Source organism: Crinia signifera, chromosome 1 (genome assembly GCF_055691185.1).
Source record: "Crinia signifera chromosome 1, ASM5569118v1, whole genome shotgun sequence".
NCBI lineage: Eukaryota > Metazoa > Chordata > Amphibia > Anura > Myobatrachidae > Crinia > Crinia signifera.
Genome location: NC_139217.1, coordinates 38,665,695 through 38,677,741, shown reverse-complemented (window position 1 = coordinate 38,677,741; position 12,047 = coordinate 38,665,695).

Below are 12,047 nucleotides of genomic sequence, written 5' to 3'. Positions count from 1 at the left end.
ACATATAGGGTGAAATGTAATAGGATGAGAGATTCAGAAAGTGAGAGATTTGGTAAGAAATCTCCAGTTTTTTTTAAAGTGGCAATCATTGACACAGCAAAACCAGTGTGATTTTGCTGTGTCAATGATTGCCACTTTAAAAAAAACTGGAGATTTCTTACCAAATCTCTCACTTTCTGAATCTCTCATCCTATTACATTTCACCCTTAGAGTCTGACATACACTACATACCATTATTTTTGCACAGCGCTGTAAGGAGCAGGAATATAAAATCATGGTTCATAATTTTATAATAATATCAATAAAAGCTATATTTTAACTGCAGCAATAACAGCTTAATCACTGTCTGTAAGATAAGAGTGCTCCCTTGGAATCTGTGTTTACACAATCAATATGGCCAGGCTGCATCCTTTTCCTGCTTCACAGACTGCAGCCAGACAGTGAATGGCTGTCATCATGTTGATTGGTAAATGGCTGGGGCTATCCACCAATCAAAGTGAAGCATCCTCTTCCATTACATTTTTCCCCATGAATGGATGTGGAGGGGCCCTAGAACATTGCTTTGCTCAGGGCCTACAATGCTGTTAGGACAGCCCAGCTGATACTGTACACTAGAAAAAATAGTTATCATATCAGTACTGTATATAAAACTCTTGATTTTAATTATTTGAAAAAAGGTATTACATTTCTTTTATTAAGGTATTCAACACATATTGCTCTCTATACAGTGTGTGTCTTCCCACATCTTTGCTGTAGGAGGCAGTATATCATGGTGGAGTGCATCACAGCACCAGCTACTGCAGTACACAAATCCCCTATTTGTATGCTATGGTCACAAGGAGCATGTATATACATGGTCTCTGCTACTAAGGCTGTATTTTAAATGTCTACCAGTAGTGGGAGCATAGCTTTCCACTACCCCTGCTCGCCAACCTCTGAAAGCTCCACCTTGCAATTAGCAGTAGTGGGAGCACCGATCCCTGCTACTGTACCTTCAGCGGTGTACAAGTTGTATTCTGCACACTACGGTATGTGGCATAACATGTAATGAGCATTGTGGCATGTGGTATAATATGTAATGGGTGTGTGACATGTGTAATTTTTGTCCCTGTATCCACCTTGGAAGCAGTGGTGTAATAACAGGTCCACAGAGGAGCTCCATCCCGGGGGGCCCCAGGAAGTTGTTGAACCGGGGCCCAGGATTTCTCTTGGCGGCCATGTGTACAGTATGTGAGAAAGATAATTCTTTGAACAAATACAGTGCATCTGGAAAGTATACACAGCGCTTCACTTTTTCCACATCTTGTTATGTTACAGCCTTATTCCAAAATGAAATAAATCAATTTTTTTTTCCCTCAAAAATCTACACACTATATCTCATAATAACAACATTAAAAAAAGGTTTTGGGAAGTTTTTGCAAAATCACTTGTACATGAGTATTCACATTTGGGATGAAACTCAAAATGGAGCTCAGGTGCATCCTGCTTCCACTGATCATCCTTGAGATGTTCCTACAGCTTAATTGGAGTCCACTTGTGGTAAATTCAGTTGATTGGGCCTGATTTGGAAAGACACACACCTGTCTATATATAAGGTCCCACACTTGACAGTGCATGTCAGAGCACAAACCTAGCATATACAGTAGGAGCAAGTTTCATCTTTGCTCCTTTGGTTATGGCTATCCATGGCTATTCTATTGTTCTCAGCTGCAATACAATACGTATTGCAGCTGAGAACAATAGAATAGCCATGGCTAGCCAGCTAGCCATGGCCAAAGGAGCAAAGATGAAACTTTCTCCTACTGTAGCATCAAAACAATTGTCTCTAAACCTCTGAGACAGGATTGTCTTGAGGCACAAATCAGGGAATGGGTACACAAATGTATGCTGCTTTGAATGTCCCAATGAGCACAGCAGCCTCCATCATCTGAAAATGAAAGAAGTTCAGAACTACCAGGACTCTTCCTTGACCTTGCAGGCCATCTAAACTTAGCGATCAGGGAAGAAGGGCCCCAGTCAGTGAGGTGACCAAACACAGAATAGCACCACTGTCAGAGCTACAGCATTCCTCTGTGGAGAGAGAAGAAACTTCCAGAAGAACAATCATCACTGCAGCAATCCACCAATCAGGCCTATATGATAGCATGACCAGAGAGAAACTACTCCTTAGTGGTTTGCCAAAATGCACCTAAAGGACTTTCAGACCATGAGAAACAAAACTCTCTGGTCCGATGAGACAAAGATTGAACTCTGTGGCGTGAATGCCAGGTGCTATGTTTGGAGGATACCAGGCACTGCTTATCACCAGGCCAATACCATCCCTAGAGTGAAGCCTGTTGGTGCCAGTATCATGCTGTAGGGATGTTTTTCAGCAGCAGGAGAGTAGTCAGGATAGAGGGTAAGATGATTGCAGCAAAGTACAGAGACATCCTGAATGAAAACCTGTTCAATGTGCTCTTGACCTCAGTTTGGGGCGACGGTTCATCTTTCAGCAGGACAACGACTCTAAGCACACAGCCAACATATCAAATGAGGGGCTTCAGGACAACTTTGTGAATGTCCTTGAGTGACCCAGCTAGAATCCAATTGAACATCTCTGGAGAGATTTGGAAATTACTATGCACCAATGCTTCCCAACCAGAGCTTGAGAGATGCTGCAAAGAGATGCAGCTCAGAGAGCCGCTAGCCATGCCCCCACAGTGGCAAAAATGGGGTCATGGCCTCACGGAAATAAGCTACGCCCCATATCGCTAGGCCACGGCCCCCAAAAACCGGGCGCGTCGACACAATCAAAGTTGAGAGGTATCATAGGTGCCGATTCTGTGGGTGCTTGGGGGCCCGAGCACCCACGGAAATTGATGAGCACCCACCAGCTGAGCAGCGGCTCACCCACCCATGTCCCACTGCACTCCCCCTCCCTCATCGCTGGCACAGGTACTGTGTGGGCATTTATGTACCTGCACTGTGGGGGCATTTATGTATTTGGCACTGTGAGGGGGATTTTTGTACCTGCACTGTGGGGGCATATATGTATTTGGCACTGTTGCCATAATTTGAATATTAGAGACAACTGTGCTGCATAATATAAATCAGTATTATTTTGTGACCACGCCCCTTTCCCATGAGGCCACTCCCCTATATTTTTGACTTGAGCACCCACCAGCAAAAACATAAATCGGAACCTAAAGAAGGTATGAGATATTCACATTAGCATAAGGTAGTAAGTCTGGCTGCCATGGTCTTCCACACTTATTGCCATTGATGTGTGGTTAAGAATGAGGTATATATTTATGACCCAGCAGGTAAGTGGCCAAAACCATTAGTAACTGGTGAAGTAAAGTGTCACTATAAAGCTTAATGTACTTTTTCAATTTTATTTAGCATTGTTTTATTCCTCTTTATGAGCACATGTTTAAAATATGATTGTATTGCGCTATGAAAAAAACAAACCAGCTTCTATGTATAGCGGCCCCTGGTGTTGTCATTTTTTAAATTAAAGTTTTGCTATTCTTTTAAATGCAACCGTGTTCTATTTGCAGTGCTGTATTTTTATTAGTCCATGACAGAAGAGTAACCTGCATTGTATATAAGGCTCCCACTAGCTCCTGTTACCCTGTGCCCTGCATATTCCATACTAGTCCTGTGCAGCTGTCAGTGCTGGGATTGGGGAGAGGAAACCATCTCGCATGCACCTGATTATCTGTAACAATGGGTCTGACCTATTTTTTATTGTGCTTTTGCTGCTGGTCCTGTATGTGACATTCTGCAGATCTGAGACACAGAACTCTACACCCGGCTGTCACCTGGTAGTGAGCGATTATACAGTTACATGTAATTATTCTCAGGAAGAAGATAACATTATTGCAGGAATAGTCACCCGATGTATGATGTTATTATCTCAGTGGAATGGATGGAATATTTTCTCCAGTGTCATCTGCATGATGTAAGTACAATAGATGCAAACACTATTACAGGGACATGTCATACAGGGAATCCCTAATAACTTCTGTGCACTGCTCAGTACCTGCTCACATCTCTCTGTGTCTTATATCAGGCAGAATATCTCTGGCCAGTATTCAACGGAAATGTTCACTATGTGCAGCACACAGCAGCAGGGGGGAGAAGGAGGGCTGGCGGAGACACAGGCAGCACAGGGTCAGGTCGGCTAGCACTGGCAGGCAGGGTGTCCCTACGGTGTATGTTAGATCAGCGGTGGGGTCCCTGCGGTGGAAGGGAACTAGTAGTTCCCTTCCACCGCAGGGACCCCACCCCTGATCTTGATCTCACATACACCATCAGCCAGCGCTATCCGACCTGCCTGTGCTGTCATACCCCGCTGCATTGCAACCACCAGCAGGCAGGGGGTCCCTGCAACTCGGGGAGGAGAAGGAGGGCTGCGCTGGTCCCTCTGCATATGTATGAGCGGGACCAGTACAGTGAATATCTATTGAGCGGCACCCCGCCCCCTGCTGACCCCGCCCCCTGCTGACGTCATGTGTAAAAAATATATATATATATATAGCAAGACCCTTCAAATAATAAAATTAATGATTTTTTGACAAAAAAAAAAGTAAACCTCTATTTTAAAAGATCACAATCCAGTTCACCTTAAAAAGATGGTGAATGCAAAACGGTGAATCTCGGCCAAAATCACGGTGAAAGATGTTCTCCATTCTAGCATTGAATAAACTCTCGGCGAATTAGAGTCAAAACACCATTGAAATACACCAGCGAATTGCAACGAGCATGAAACTGAGAATTTGCCCGCATTCATTGTTCGCTTTCAGCGAACAGTGAACATTGAATAAAGTGAATCAGATTTTCAGTGAAAAGATTCACCGCAGAGAGTGAAAACAGCCCGATTCACAGAAAAAATGGTGAATCCAGAGCATTAAATACTGGCCTCTGCCTCCCATTTGTACCTGACCCTTGATCTGTTATATTCCTAAATATCTGCAGAATGTTATACAGCAGAAGACAGAGATATGTTCCTAATTTACAGTGTGTCTAAAGGCTGTACACACAGGAAGATTTTAGTCCAAATCTCCGGGGATATGGTCGACCCTGAGCGACCATATCCCTGTGCGTACAAGGTGATGTTGGTCGGGAGCTTCCCCCGTCAGTGTGTCTTGTTTCAGCAGTGACCATCACTGGTCGCTGAAGAAAATGGGACAGTCAGCAATTTGGTTGCTGAGCGATATATACTGTACATGTGTACGGAGATTAAGAATTGTAAGAACAAGTTAGAACCAATATAATATTATTGAATCCAATTCCTTTCTAAACCTCCGCTATTAAATGATCTTTGTGTTACTGTATTATGTCTTAACATCCTTGAGATTTATGACCATGATTTAATTCTAATAAAGGCAACATTAGACTTATAATATTTAATGTTAATATGAATTAATGGTACTTGTGTAGTTTCACGGCGGCAGTTACGTTGTCAGGGTATCGTACCTGTCAGAATCAGCGTAGTGTTCCCGCGGCCAGCATAGTTAGTGTAGTCAGTCAGAAGTAGCGTAGTGTCGCTGGCTACCTTACTTGTGTAGTTTCATGGCAGCAGCCTAAGCTCCGTTATCAGCTTAGGCTGCCGACGTGAAACTACACAAGTAACTACCGTACTGTTGCCGGGGACAGCATCAGTGTCCCCAGCGTACCTGGCAAGCCTAGTCAGCGTCTCTCTCACACCGCCGGCGACAGCATGATCCCCTCTCTTTGTGTTCCTGAAACACCCCCACTATCCATGGCAGTCCGAAGCGTGGCAAGCGGACGCGTTACGCATCCTCCCGACCTTTTCATACCCCCACTATCCACGTTGGCGTGGAGTTAAATTTATATAGTGTGGTGAGTGCAGCGAGCACCTCTGCGCCGATGATTACCAGCGCAAGCATGCGAGGACCAGGGGTGCTCCATCTGTACAATCAAGAAATGAAAGTAGGATTAATAAATAAGTTCTGATTCAAATTGATAATTGTTTGGATGGGGGTGGGTTGCGACACAAATCTATAGATGGGTGTGTGAATATTGTGGGCTTAATTGGTGTTTGGTACACCTACAGGGGGTCCCGAATTGATGGGAAATTTTCACTACAGTGTCATCGTAGGGGGATTCCCAATTGGGGTCCAGGTGGTCTTTTAGGGACTCTATCACTGATGGAGACCGTAGGATCCAGGAGAAGAGACCTACAGGATTGTAAAGGAGTCCCTTAACCCCTTCCCGACATTTGACGTATATATACGTCATGGCCGGGATGTACTTCCCGACACATGACGTATATATACGTCATGACTTCAAACTGTCACTGCGTCTAGAGACGCAGTGACAGAGGGATGATGTCTGCTGTCCCTGACAGCAGACATGTCCCTGCATGCCCAGGGGGGGCGGCGATGTCGCCCCCCCGTCGGCGATCGCTGTGATTGGCTGTTCAATGTGAACAGCCAGTCGCAGCGGTTTCCTGTGTTACCGGTGAATCAGACGCTCGGTAACACAGGTGTCAATCACCGCCGGGTGTGAGGGGGCATGAGGGGGTCATCGGTGACGACGACACCTCACCCCACCTGCCCCCAAGGCTGTGATTGGTCCGTCGGACCGACGGACCAATCACAGCCAAGGCGCGCCATTTAAACTAACGGTGACTGCGCTGCAGACGCCATTCCGGTCTGGAATTGTGTGCAGAGCGGTCACCGGCCACTCTGTTCTGCTATACATACCTGAACCTTGCCTGATACTTACCTGATCACCGCTGATCACCGCTGGTAGCGTGCTGCCAGCAGCTGAATGCTTCCTGGATCTTGTGACTTCCTGTGTCCTGCTGCTGCAGTGTCATAGAGTCACAGATCGTGACAGATAGTGAGAGATAGTGAGAGATAGTGAGAGAGAGTGATAGAGAGTGATAGAGAGTGATAGAGAGTGCTATATTTTGTGTCTGCTGCACCCCCTTTTGTGCTGATCACTATATCTGAGATCAACTTTTTGGGGGTGCAGAGTTTTTTTTTTTATATATATACCTGTCAGTTGCACCAAAGGTTGTGCTGCCTGTGCAACTGACTGCTGCCCCCCCCTGCTTCCCCCCCTTTTGTGCTGATCAGTTTACATTAATTAAGATCAGCAACTTTTTGGGGGTCCAGGTTTTTTTTTTTTATATATATATATATACCTGTCAGTTGCACCAAAGGTTGTGCTGCGTGTGCAACTGACTGCTGCCCCCCCTGCTGCCCCCCCTTTTGTGCTGATTAGTTTAAATTAATTAATCAGCAACTTTTTGGGGGTCCAGGGGTTTTTTTTTTTATATATACCCTGTCAGGTTGCACCCACAGTTGTCTGCCTGCTGCCCCTCACTGCATCACTGCATCACAAATCTGCAGTGTTGCATCACTGCATCACAGATCTGCAGTTTTTTTTTTTTTTTGGAGAGTGTAGTGGGGTTTTGTTTTTACACCCACGTTGCTTTTGTGGGTGCCCTGTGGCCGCTGAGTGACGTACAATCACTGAACAGCATTTTTGGCACAGGGTTGATATTTTTTTTCTGCATTTTTTTTAAATAGTTTTTTTTTTGGAGAGTGCTGTGGTATATTTTTTTAAATTGTTTTTACACCCACGTTGCTTTTGTGGGTGCCCTGTGGCCGCTGAGTGACGTACAATCACTGAACAGCATTTTTGGCACAGGGTTGATATTTTTTTTCTGCATTTTTTTTAAATAGTTTTTTTTTTTGGAAAGTGCTGTGGTATATTTTTTTAAATTGTTTTTACACCCACGTTGCTTTTGTGGGTGTCCTGTTGCCTTTGAGCGCTGTTCAGTGATGGACGTTACTGACCAACATCTGTGCTCAATTTTTGGCGCAGGACCTTTTTTTTAACCCCTTCAATTTTTTTTTTTTTTATTGGGATCAAATTCCTGTATAAAGTATTTTTTTTTCTGCACTACATACACACTACACACTACATACCCCCCGTGTTGAAATAAAGTTTGTACCCCCCCTACACTATACACGTGTTGAAACATTACACTTACAGAAACACAAAAATAAAAATGGCATCCCAAATGTCATCCCAAATGTCATCCCAAATGTCATCCCAGTCATCCAGAAGAATGTATTCAGCGGAGGAGGCATATGCCATGCTTGCCTCTGACTCTGACACAGCCAGTGATGCAAGCGGGGAATTTGAAGGATTCGTCTTAAGCTCCTCTTCCTCCTCTGGTGATGAGGGACCCCCTCAAAGACGCCCCCGTAGAGCAGCTGAGACCCCCCCAAATGATTGATCCCGTATGGACCCCACCACCAGACAATTTTGAGCCCCAGGTTCCTGAGTTTTTGGCCATCCCAGGAATCCAATTTGATTCAACAGGTCTCAGAGAAATTGACTTTTTCAAATCATTTTTCTCTGATGATTTTATAAATTTAATGGTGGACCAAAGTAATTTATATGCCCAGCAGTTTATTGCTCAAAACCCCACGTCATCATTTGCTAGGTGGACCCCTGTAGATGCAGTAGAGATGATGACGTTTTGGGGTCTGTTGTTACATATGGGCATAGTAAAAAAGCCAGAAATTAGGCAATATTGGAGTACAGATGTTCTGTACAGCACCCCACATTACCGTATGGCCATGACTCGGACTCGTTTTGAGATAATCCTTAAATTTTTACATTACACCGATAATGCACAGTGCCCACCCAGAGATGATCCCACCTTTGACCGGCTATTCAAAGTCAGGCCGGTCATTGATCATTTCAGTGCCAAATTTGCAGAGATGTACATCCCTGAAAAATTTATTTGTATCGACGAGTCCCTTATACATTTTAAAGGAAGGGTTAAATTCCGCCAGTACCTTCCCAATAAGAGGGCAAGGTATGGCATAAAAATGTATAAGCTGTGTGAAAGCACCTCAGGGTACACCCACAGGTTTAGGGTATATGAAGGGAAGGATTCAAGAATTGAACCGCCAGAATGCCCCCCCTCCCTCGTAGGTGTTAGTGGAAAAATTGTCTGGGATTTAGTGCACCCCTTCCTGGATAAAGGTTATCACCTCTATGTGGATAACTTTTACACTAGCATCCCCCTGTTTAAGGCCCTTGGTTCAAGAGGTACAGCAGCTTGCGGTACTGTGCGCAAGAACCAAAGAGGCCTCCCAAAAACGCACATTGCCCAAGTACTGAGAAGGGGTGAAAGCAGGGGAATATGCACCGAAAATATGTTGTTGGTCAAATATAAGGACAAGAGGGATGTCCTTATACTGACAACAATTCATGGAGACAGTACCACCTCCGTCCCTGTACGAGGTACCAGTACCCACACCTCAAAACCTAATTGTATCCTAGATTACAATAGGTACATGGGCGGAGTGGATCTTTCAGATCAGGTACTGAAGCCGTACAGTGCCCTGCGGAAAACAAAAATCTGGTACAAGAAGCTGGCCGTGTATATCATCCAGATGGCACTGTATAACGCTTACGTGCTATTCCGTTCTACCGGCCAGAGGGGGACATTTATGCACTTTCAAGAGGAAGTCATAAAGGGCCTAATATTTGGGAACCAGCAGGCAGAGGGCCCCAGTACTTCTAGTACAGGCCCCCGTATTGTACCAGGGCAGCATTTTCCTAACGAAATCCCCTCCACTGCAAGAAAGGGCAGGACACAAAAAAGGTGCAAAGTTTGCTATAAAAAGGGAATAAGAAAGGATACTATTTTCCACTGTGAAATTTGCCCCGACAAACCTGGCCTATGTATAAAGGAGTGTTTGAAAATATACCACACATCTATGGATTATTAGGTTCATCATTTCAACGTGCTTCGGGGGTCTTGCTAATGCCACATAGCACCCACCATTCATTCCACCAGAATCTGAGCTGCAAAATCCAAAAATCACTCCTTCCCTTCTGAGTCCTGCCATGCACCCAACTGGTATTTTTTGGTCACATATGAGGCATTGCCATACTCGGGAGAAATTGTGGCACAGATATTCGGGTGCTTTTTCTCCTTCATACCTTATGAAAATGAAAAATTTTGAGCCAGAACTGCATTTTTGTGTAAAAAAATGTAATTTTTCATTTTCACTGCCCAGTTGTATCAAAATTGGTGAAACCCCTGGGGGTTTGAAATGTACACTATACCCCTAGATGAATTCCCTGAGGGGTGTAGTTTGCAAAATGGGGTCACTTGTGGGGGGGTTCCACTGTATTGGTGCTTTGGGGGTCTTGCTAATGCGACATAGCACCCACCAACATTCCACCAGAATCTGTGCTGCAAAATCCAAATATCACTCCTTCCCTTCTGAGTCCTGCCATTTTTTGGTCACACATGAGGCATTGCCGTACTCAGGAGAAATTGGGGCACAGATTTTGGGGTGCTTTGTCTCCTTCATTCCTTGTGAAAATGAAAAATTTTGAGCCAGAACTGCATTTTTGTGTAAAAAAATGTAATTTTTCATTTTCACTGCCCAGTTGTATCAAAATTGGTGAAACCCCTGGGGGTTTGAAATGTACACTGTACCGTACCGCTAGATGAATTCCCTGAGGGGTGTAGTTTGCAAAATGGGGTCACTTGGGGGGGTTCCACTGTATTGGTGCTTTGGGGGTCTTGCTAATGCGACATAGCACCCACCAACATTCCACCAGAATCTGAGCTGCAAAATCCAAAAATCACTCCTTCCCTTCTGAGTCTTGCCATGCACCCAAATGGTATTTTTTGGTCACATGTGAGGCATTGCCTTACTCGGGAGAAATTGGGGCACAGATTTTGGGGTGCTTTGTCTCCTTCATTCCTTGTGAAAATGAAAATTTTTGAGCCAGAACTGCATTTTTGTGTAAAAAATGTAATTTTTAATTTGCACAGCCCAGTTGTACCAAAATTGGTGAAACCCCTGGGGGTTTGAAATGTACACTATACCCCTAGATGAATTCCCTGAGGGGTGTAGTTTGCAAAATGGGGTCACTTGTGGGGGGTTCCACTGTACTTCGGGGGTCTTGCTAATGCGACATAGCACCCACCAACATTCCACCAGAATCTGAGCTGCAAAATCCAAAAATCACTCCTTCCCTTCTGAGTCCTGCCATGCACCCAAATGGTATTTTTTGGTCACACGTGAGGCATTGCCGTACTCGGGAGAAATTGGGGCACAGATTTTGGGGTGCTTTGTCTCCTTCATTCCTTGTGAAAATGAAAAATTTTGAGCCAGAACTGCATTTTTGTGTAAAAAATGTAATTTTTCATTTGCACAGCCCAGTTGTATCAAAATTGGTGAAACCCCTGGGGGTTTGAAATGTACACTATACCCCTAGATGAATTCCCTGAGGGGTGTAGTTTGCAAAATGGGGTCACTTGTGGGGGGGTTCCACTGTATTGGTGCTTCGGGGGTCTTGCTAATGCGACATAGCACCCACCAACATTCCACCAGAATCTGAGCTGCAAAATCCAAATATCACTCCTTCCCTTCTGAGTCCTGCCATGCACCCAAATGGTATTTTTTGGTCACACATGAGGCATTGCCGTACTCGGGAGAAATTGGGGCACAGATTTTGGGGTGCTTTGTCTCCTTCATTCCTTGTGAAAATGAAAAATTTTGAGCCAGAACTGCATTTTTGTGTAATAAAATGTAATTTTTCATTTTCACTGCCCAGTTGTATCAAAATTGGTGAAACCCCTGGGGGTTTGAAATGTACACTATACCCCTAGATGAATTCCCTGAGGGGTGTAGTTTGCAAAATGGGGTCACTTGTGGGGGGGTTCCACTGTATTGGTGCTTCGGGGGTCTTGCTAATGCGACATAGCACCCACCAACATTCCACCAGAATCTGAGCTGCAAAATCCAAATATCACTCCTTCCCTTCTGAGTCCTGCCATGCACCCAAATGGTATTTTTTGGTCACACATGAGGCATTGCCGTACTCGGGAGAAATTGGGGCACAGATTTTGGGGTGCTTTGTCTCCTTCATTCCTTGTGAAAATGAAAAATTTTGAGCCAGAACTGCATTTTTGTGTAAAAAAATGTAATTTTTTATTTTCACTGCCCAGTTGTATCAAAATTGGTGAAACCCCTGGGGGTTTG